At 36.7% G+C, this 8,463-nt stretch overlaps 1 long non-coding RNA gene across 1 annotated transcript; it reads left to right on the top strand.

Moving 5' to 3' along the window:
* The first annotated feature begins 1,368 nt into the window (after positions 1–1,368).
* LOC118994667 (uncharacterized) lies at positions 1,369–8,059 on the top strand. The gene is made up of 3 exons (XR_005068117.1): positions 1,369–1,379; positions 2,304–2,309; positions 7,912–8,059. It is a non-coding gene; the product is annotated as an uncharacterized LOC118994667 (long non-coding RNA).
* The last annotated feature ends 404 nt before the right edge of the window (positions 8,060–8,463 follow it).

The raw sequence follows: 8,463 nt of genomic DNA, 5'->3' as shown, positions 1-8,463 counted from the left end.
GGCAATTTAAATTTCTTCAAAGATCATTCTATTAGTAATATCGGTGAAGATTTTGGGGTATAGATAAAAGTAGACAAAAAATCTCCAGTCAGGATAATTTTGGCACCTCCAGTTTAGACAACAGAGGTGGCCTTTAGCACAGAACCTGCTAGTGTTTGGGCAACAATGAGAGAAGGTAGATTTTAGCAACAATTACACCAGGTTAATGTTGAATCATAGTTCAATGAAATTGTAAGTTTGCAAACTAATACACTTATTTGTCTGCAAATCATCACCTAAGGCTTAAATATACCCACCACATGTTTTGCAAATAAAGTTTTATTGAAACACTGCCTAGGCCAGTTGTTTACTTACTATTTGTGATTGCCTTTGTGCAACAATGGCAACTACAATGGAAGCATACGGACACAAAATCCAAAATATTTACTATATTTCTATAAATTAGTTTAGAATACAAAATATGAATAAACATCATATTGCTCTCTAATTCTAGTAGTATTTCTGACAGAAATAATATATCTTTATAAAGATATAAAATAAATGAAGAAGAATGGGAGGTAATGAGTGCATTATAAACAGAAAATGGAGATCTAAATATGCAGGTATCAACTGATTCATAGGCTGAGCAATAGTTAGGTCCTCCTTTAATCTTCCCAGAGAAGGTTTTTAAAAAGAGAGAGAGGGGTATGAAATGAATATTTCATTAAAGTATTTATGAGAGAAAAAAAGTAAAAGAAAAAAATTTTTGCCTGTCTGCTCTTTGCAAAGATTGTATGTCTCCTCTCTTGGATGGCTTCCAGATCTGAGCACCATGAAGGCATTAACCTAGAGTAAATCCAAATTACAGAGGCTGAGTCTGGGTTTAAGCTTTGTGACACCAAATCAAAGAGAATTTGTTTATACCCCTGACAAAAAGATCACGCTACATTCAGACAGCATTCTGGATGAATGGAAGCCAGGCACTTCAAAAGGCAAAAGTGGGAATGAAAATATGCACAGAAAACTAACTGAACAGTTGAGCTCCAACCAACCCTCCCACCAGTCAGACAAAGGTCAAGGGGAAATGAACAAAATGGCAAGCAGTGATTGCCTATGGAGATTCCGCAAAGTTTCGGGATTTTATTTTTTATCAATTACATAAAGAAGAAAGATTCCCTTATCCTTTTCTCCCTAATGAATGTCCACACTCCTGGTTGGACCTGTCAGGTCTGCTGCCCACAGGGTAAGGAGATAAGAGTTATAAAACAGCCATTTAAAAAAAGCTTATTGCCATGTCTTATTTCCTTAAAATTTAGACTCTAATATTTAAATATTTACACTATAATGTGCAAATTTACAAGGAAGTAACCACACACGTCTGCCCTCTCCTTCCTCAGTCTGTTTCATCATCTACAAATTGAAAAGATTAGAATAATAATATTGAATGTTCCCTTCAATTCTGGGATTTATGGCACTATAGCATGACTATTAAGTCCTGGCATCCAAATGCTTCCTTTGATCCCATTAGGAATGTCTCCTTTATAGAAAAAGTGACAGAGTGGAGAGTTAAAGCCCCCACTCAGATCATTTGGGAAAGATAATTCAGATATTCAAAAAATATATATCCCACTTTCTGAAATGCACAGGATTCTCTCATGAATCTAGTTTTTGGAAACCACTTATTGTAATAGTCAACTGAGATTCAGCAAAGGCAACTGTGGAGTTCTTGAAGAGGAAATTGTAAGTCTAGGCCAAAAAAATGGTATTATTTGGATTGTATTTCCTGCCCTAAAGTTGGAGTCACAGTTTTCACTCCCAACCTGGAAATGAAGTGTTTCCTTATTGCCAAAGGTCTTAGATACAGGGTTAAAAGTCCCAGCACCAAAAATAAATCAGAAAACACTAACCTCATACTCAGCATTTGACAGGCACAGTGCTAAAAACTGTGCCATGAATTTTCTAATTTAACTACATATGGCAGAGATTCTAAAAAGCAGAGATTGCTGTTATCCCAACTTTACACAGGAGGAAATGGATTTTCAGGTTAAATGACTCTCCAAAGGTCAAACAATTAAAAGGACCTCAAACTCAAGAGGTTGGACACCAAGGTCCACATTCTTGACCACGAACACCCTGCCTATAGCCCAAAGACATGGGATTTATATGTCCAGAATTAGTGTCAGAAAGAGACATACCCAACTAAAAGACAACTTTACTTTTTTCCTAAGAAATGAAATTTGAACTAAGGTAAATCTAAGGGTTATTTACCACAGTCCTAGAAGGACTGTGTCAAATGACCCCACGTCAGGAGAACCGATTTTGAGCACGAGGTGTTTCTTCAGATGGTTTGCCATCATGAGTAACTGGTTATTCGAAAACTAGCATTAAAATATGTTGTAAAACTTTCCAGTCATAAGAAAAATTCATGTGAGATTTGGTAACGGAGCTACATTTAAAATCAAAACGGTTCGTCTTCACATAAGAAAGACAAAACTACTGTTTTCCCATTAAATTATAGTTGTATGCAAATGCTCGTTCTGCCATTTTTCTTTAGTCTATCTTCCTGGGTCTCTGATGGTAACGCTGTATATAATTTACAAAAGTGCTTTTCCTATTCAGGAGTACCTTTTGCCTTATATGACCATATTGTGATTTTTTGTTAATATCTTGAGAACCAAAAACAAATAAACATACTGTCATTTCACTAATGTAAATACCTTCTCAGAGCATATCTTATATTTTTGTATTTCACTCCCGAAGTACATGCTTACTTGTGCCATTACAACAGCTTGCCATTAAACACATGTCCTTGTTTAGAAAATTGTGGTATTTATATATTTTTATTTTTGAAAATTATCATAGTTTAATTCATTAATACATTTTAAAGTTTTATACTTTGTCTTGAACTAGTCATCACAGGTCATACAATAATATCAAAAGTCAGACACTTCTCATATCTGAAATATTTAACCATGTAAGCTTAGTCTCAATAAGACATAACATTATGATATTCAATCATTTTCAGCTACAAACATGATAATTTTGTACAGTTTACCTAATATGTCTGGTTGAACAAAAAATTCAAAACCTGAAAATATTTTGAAGCTAATGAGTGAGAAATATTGGAGTATTAGAGTTATATGTTATATATTTATGCAAATATATTTTTCTATGCTGATATGAATGGATATACATATAATGATGTATGCTATATCAGATTTCCCCACAACACTTTTAGTACAAGGAGTTAAAACCACAATTTGGTTGCATATCAGAACTGGCAAGAATTCTTCTAACCTAAGGAAGCGATCTGATGATAGCAGTGTTGTAATACAGTCTGTGGTGAGTTTACTTGAGACACAGTGTTCAGTTCTTGTCAGTTCCTGTTCATCTAAATGTACTTTTGCAATGAGGAAGAGAATGAAAGCAGCAACCTAAAAACAAAACAATTCATGAGGGGGGAAGCACAAAGAAGTAAACATATATGGCTTGCAAATGTTGAAGAAGAATAAAAATGTGCCTTCTTAAAAATATGCTGACCAAATGCTAGAAGAAACTCCTGGATTCTGTGTGCGTGTGTGTATGTGGAGTATGCATACACATGTGTGAGTACATGTGTGTAAGTACGTGACTGTGATTGTGCAGTGTGTGTCAGTAGGTCTGAGTGTTCTATATTCACTGAAGATGAGCCAGAAAGTGCTCATTGATTCAAAGTGAAATGGCTTGAACTTGGACACACTGGAATTTTATCAAAGGCATCCCCAGAGATTTTGAAGAGGAAATGAACCAAAACCTCTGTTTCCAGTTAGGGCAGAATTAACTCCATAATTGAGTCTGGCAGAGTGACTCTGTAAGCTAGGAATTTTGATAGATGGTGTTTTGTGAGCTAAGCCAGGCTGAAGTTTCAACATAAATGACATGCTTGTTTCCAATTTCAGGGGAAGAGTTAAATTCTAAACCCAGGATGTCTTCATTTCCCTTTTTCCTTTCTCCTCCTTTTGAATTTAAAAAATAACATGCAGTTAAATGACATGTGAGGAATTTCTCAATGGGTTCTCCCAAAGCAACGATGGATAACAACAGAAAACATATGAGTAGAATGGTTGGGAACGAGTCACAAAGCGTCTGTACAGAGCTGAAACAAGATTAATCTGAGACACTACAATGTTTAGCTATAATGGTCTTCCAGGAACCCTCTTTAAGGGTTCACTTGCAGAATTCCTTCCTAGCTACAGGTTAGAAACCCCCTGGATCCCTGGTCACTCCCGGGTATTCAGAAAGAGCGTAAGAACCAAAGATAGCACAGATGGCCAGCTGTCACTCTTGGCCCCTTAGGGTTCTATGAGTGGTGTCCTGGGGAGACCAGGATTGGTTCATGGGAACACCTCACAGTAAGTCAGAAGAACTACTCACAGGAAACACTCAAGGCTGCTTTCTTGGTTAAGACAGAAAACTCTGAAGTTAAACATCTTGCTTTGCATCTCGGCTCCCTATAGAAGAGCTGGGTAAATTTTTACTCCTTTAGGGTGTTTCCTCTTTTCTAAAAGAGGTAAATAGCACAGCCTTTGGAAGGATAGTATAACAAATTAAATTAAATGTCAATGGCAGGACCTAGTACCTGTAAATATTAACAAGTGACTTTATACAGACATGTATTTCATCCGAACCTCTCAAAAAGAAGAAGTGTCTGGGAAGTATGATCAGCTAGAGGACTTGCAAGTCCTTTGTGGAAAGGAGAGCCAACTGGATGCCAGAGGAGAAGTACACTCCGAGGGAGGGAGCAGGAAGAGGAGCAAAAGCAGGAAGTAAGAAGTGGTAGGTTACCACGGACGCCTCCACAGTAACCCAGAGTACACTGGACTTCTCCAAAATCCCAAAGAAGAGAAAATGAGATAGCTGCTTCCCACATGTTCAAAATTTCTCTTCTGCATTTTCTTTTAAACTGTAGGGGCTAAAACATATCTAAAGAGACTTCTAGTAACCCAGATGTCAAAAAGAAGAAGTTGGTCTATGATGATGTTGAAAGTACCAAAACTCCCTGTCTTGTCTAGTTTTGATCTGAAAAACCTTCCTCAACTATAACCTACAGTTTGAGGAAACCCAGAGTATTGGTGAATGTTTTTGTGCAAGTTAAGCTGCCTCTTATCTTGCAAACCCCCCATTTCGATGTTATGACTTCACCTGGCCAAACCGCCTAGTTTTCTTACCCCTATGTATTTCCTACTTGATATGTTTCTTATTCTGCCTCAAGTCTCTCCTTTCTACCCTCACATTTTTGTAAGAAATGCATACAAGAGAAAATAACTGTCCATTTTTGCTGGTGAAAACCAGAATGAACAAGCACAGCATTTGTCACTTACTGTGTCAGCAGATGACAATGGAGTCGATCATCCAAGAGTTGAATGAGCCACAGGACCGTGGCCCATGCTTGAGTATGCCATGCAGATGGAATCCAAACACTGCCTTTTTGAAGGGTCCCAAACCTCGGATTTACAACACGAAGCTTTGGTTTGTATTGTTAAAAGAATTTAGCCCTATATTAAAGTTAAAAATATTTAATTTGACAGAGGAAAGAGTTCTGGAAGATTCAGAAGGAAGTGGGCACAACTTGCACATTTTAAAAAATTCTCTCTTATCTTAAACACTGTATCAAAGAATGTAACCAAAAGCTTTTCTTTTTATATTTATGTGCATGTGTCCAAGTTGGCTATATCAATATGCCTCACACATAATGATATATCTTTGCTTACTAGGATAGCCCAGATTAAAAACTGTTCATCTTTCCAGATGGGCTCTTGCAAGCTACAAATTCAGAAATCCTAAAAGCAAATCTTAGTGGAGTAAACACATTTCTTTCTAGCAGTGCTGTCATGGAAGAGAATGCATTGCTCTGGGACCAAAGCCCATATACTTCAACTATAATTTTAGAATATCACTTTAAAACAAATACACACACACACACACACTTTCCAAACTCACACCAACTCAATTTTTATTTTGGTAATGCCTTGCCAACCATAAAAAAATTACAAGTGGATCTTGTATTTGTCCTTGATGAATGCTGGTGCAGATAAACATATCCTTTTTTGATATTAAGATCATGTAATTTCTTATCACTGCTTTAAAGCAATGATGGCCACAGATCAGAAGCATCACTCACTTTCTCAGGAGATCAACCCCCAAAGCGTACTCAGTGTTTAACCTTTTCCATAAGGGCATATTTTAAAAATCAAATCCCATAAAACATAGAGGGAAATCTAATAAATGTAACTTTTTCCAGGCTATCAGTTCATTTTAGCTATCAAACAACAACTGTATTTCTTCCAAAATAAGCACTATCGTGTTGAGCCTACTCGTCATGGCTATAGTTTGTATAGTGTAGCAGTTGCCCCAGAAGTCATTCATTTCAGTAGAAACTAAGTTGTTACAAATATAGGAAGCATATGCAATGTTGTTTGCATTCCATGGTTTCTACATACCTGTAACCAGCAGTATTTTATGGTAGTGGTTTTCCATGAGGGTGTAAACTATTATTTTTAATTAATTTAATATATATATATATATGTATATAATATGAATGTTAAGAATTTACCAAACATTTAAAAAGTGTTTTACAAAGCTAATTAAAATAGTCATATAATCATAGAGAATTATTTAATAAATGAGGACATATCCCCACAACTGAATATTGCTGGAATAAGAAAAGAGTGTTGGACATAGTTATTTGCAGATGAAAAAAATATTTCTCAAATAGTGTTAAGTGAAGAGAAGAAATCAGGTTACAAGGTAGCAGACTTGTCTTGTTGTAAAAATAATTAAATGTATAGATGATTTCTGGAATACTAATCACCAATAATAATAATAACTGAGAATATGCAGGGGAGTTATGCATTTTCCCCATCCTTTTTGGTTATCTATATTTTGTGCTTCATTTGCACAGAAGGTAAGTGACTTTTTTTGTAAGAAAAAGGTCTTGAGTTTGAGAGAATGCATCAGCATGCCTTCAGGGTGGACACTGAGCAAGAGGAAGCTTGCTCTGGGGACAGTAGCTTGAGATCTGGTGAGCCCTGAAAACAGGTGTGAGTTGCAAAAATTAAAGAAGTTAAAAACAGGAAAATCTTTCTCTTCTGAGAGAATTTCTCAGGAAGCAAGTGCTGACATAAATGGATTTCATCTCCTCCAGGTAGACACCCCAGACCTGAACTGTCCTGAATAGGCTACTCACAATTGGACTCTCCTGCTTCCCTGCTACACCTACCCCTTTCAGGCAGGTTAATCCAGCCCTTCACCCATTCTCCTTTCCTTCTTCCTTTTCAGCATCAGGAAAGACAAAAACATATATTCTAAAAGCTACCAGAGTCACTGGATGAAAGAAAGTGAAGGAATTAGCCAAAGAACATGTATGTGTGACCCATGGACACGAATAATGTTGAAGGGATTGCCTGAAGGAGGGGAAGGGGGCTGGGTAAAAGTGGGCAAAGAGAAAAAAGCAGGGACAACTATAATAACATAAATAATAAAATACAATTAAAAAATAATGAAAGCTACCAGGATCACATAAAAGTTATTGCACAACCAATGAGTTATTCAAAGAAAAAGGTACCTATTTAAAACAAAATTCTAACTCAACTTGTTTAGTAAAAATACTTTTTGCACAAATGACCAACATAATCATTGTGATTTTGTTCTTGCTAGGTGCTCTGTCATGACACTTGTTAGGAGGAGGAATAAACAGGCAATACTTGGGTACTTTTTACCCTAGGTACCTGATTTCCTTTTACTAAATGAATGGTCCCACTAGAAAGCCCAGCATGACTAACCAGATTCAGGCTGCAATCTATGGAAAAACTTGATAAAATCAACATGTTGCACTCTCTCCTGTTCAACAACCAGAAATCTGCTGGCCTTATCCTCAGGTTCTTGTTCTAGTAGGGGTGTCCAACCTTTTGGCATCTCTGGGCCACACTGGAAGAAGATGAATTGTCTGGGGACACACATTAAATGCACTGTGACACGTAACCACAAATAAATCTCATAATGTTTTAAGTAAATTTATGATTTTCTGTTGAGCCACATTCATAGCCATACTGGGCCACATGTGGCCCACAAGCCATCCCTAAGAGTATGGACTTTTAAGAGTATGGACATCCCTAAGTTGTCCATACTCTTAAAAGTAGCCATGTGCCCAGAGCCTGAAGATCCTCACAACTCCCTGTGCCCACATGTTGTCTATTTCTTTTGTGGGCTAGACAGAGGCTGAACAGTGAAGAAATAAAAGTAAATAACATTCCATTTCTACTTTCAAGGAGTGCTCACTAAGGAGAGGTAACAGATGTACAAATAATTGCCATAAAGCTGTGGTTCCCAGATTTGTGTTTCACATATCAGTGAATTAAAATGGGGTGAGAGGTGGACATGGGCAATAAAGAAAAAAGTGAAAAATGAGAGATAGATTTAGAACTGCTAGTTAAAGACAATTTTTAA

Source organism: Sturnira hondurensis, unplaced genomic scaffold (genome assembly GCF_014824575.4).
Source record: "Sturnira hondurensis isolate 20B ecotype Veracruz unplaced genomic scaffold, ASM1482457v3 Scaffold0009686, whole genome shotgun sequence".
NCBI lineage: Eukaryota > Metazoa > Chordata > Mammalia > Chiroptera > Phyllostomidae > Sturnira > Sturnira hondurensis.
This window is presented reverse-complemented; position numbering and strand designations above follow the sequence as displayed.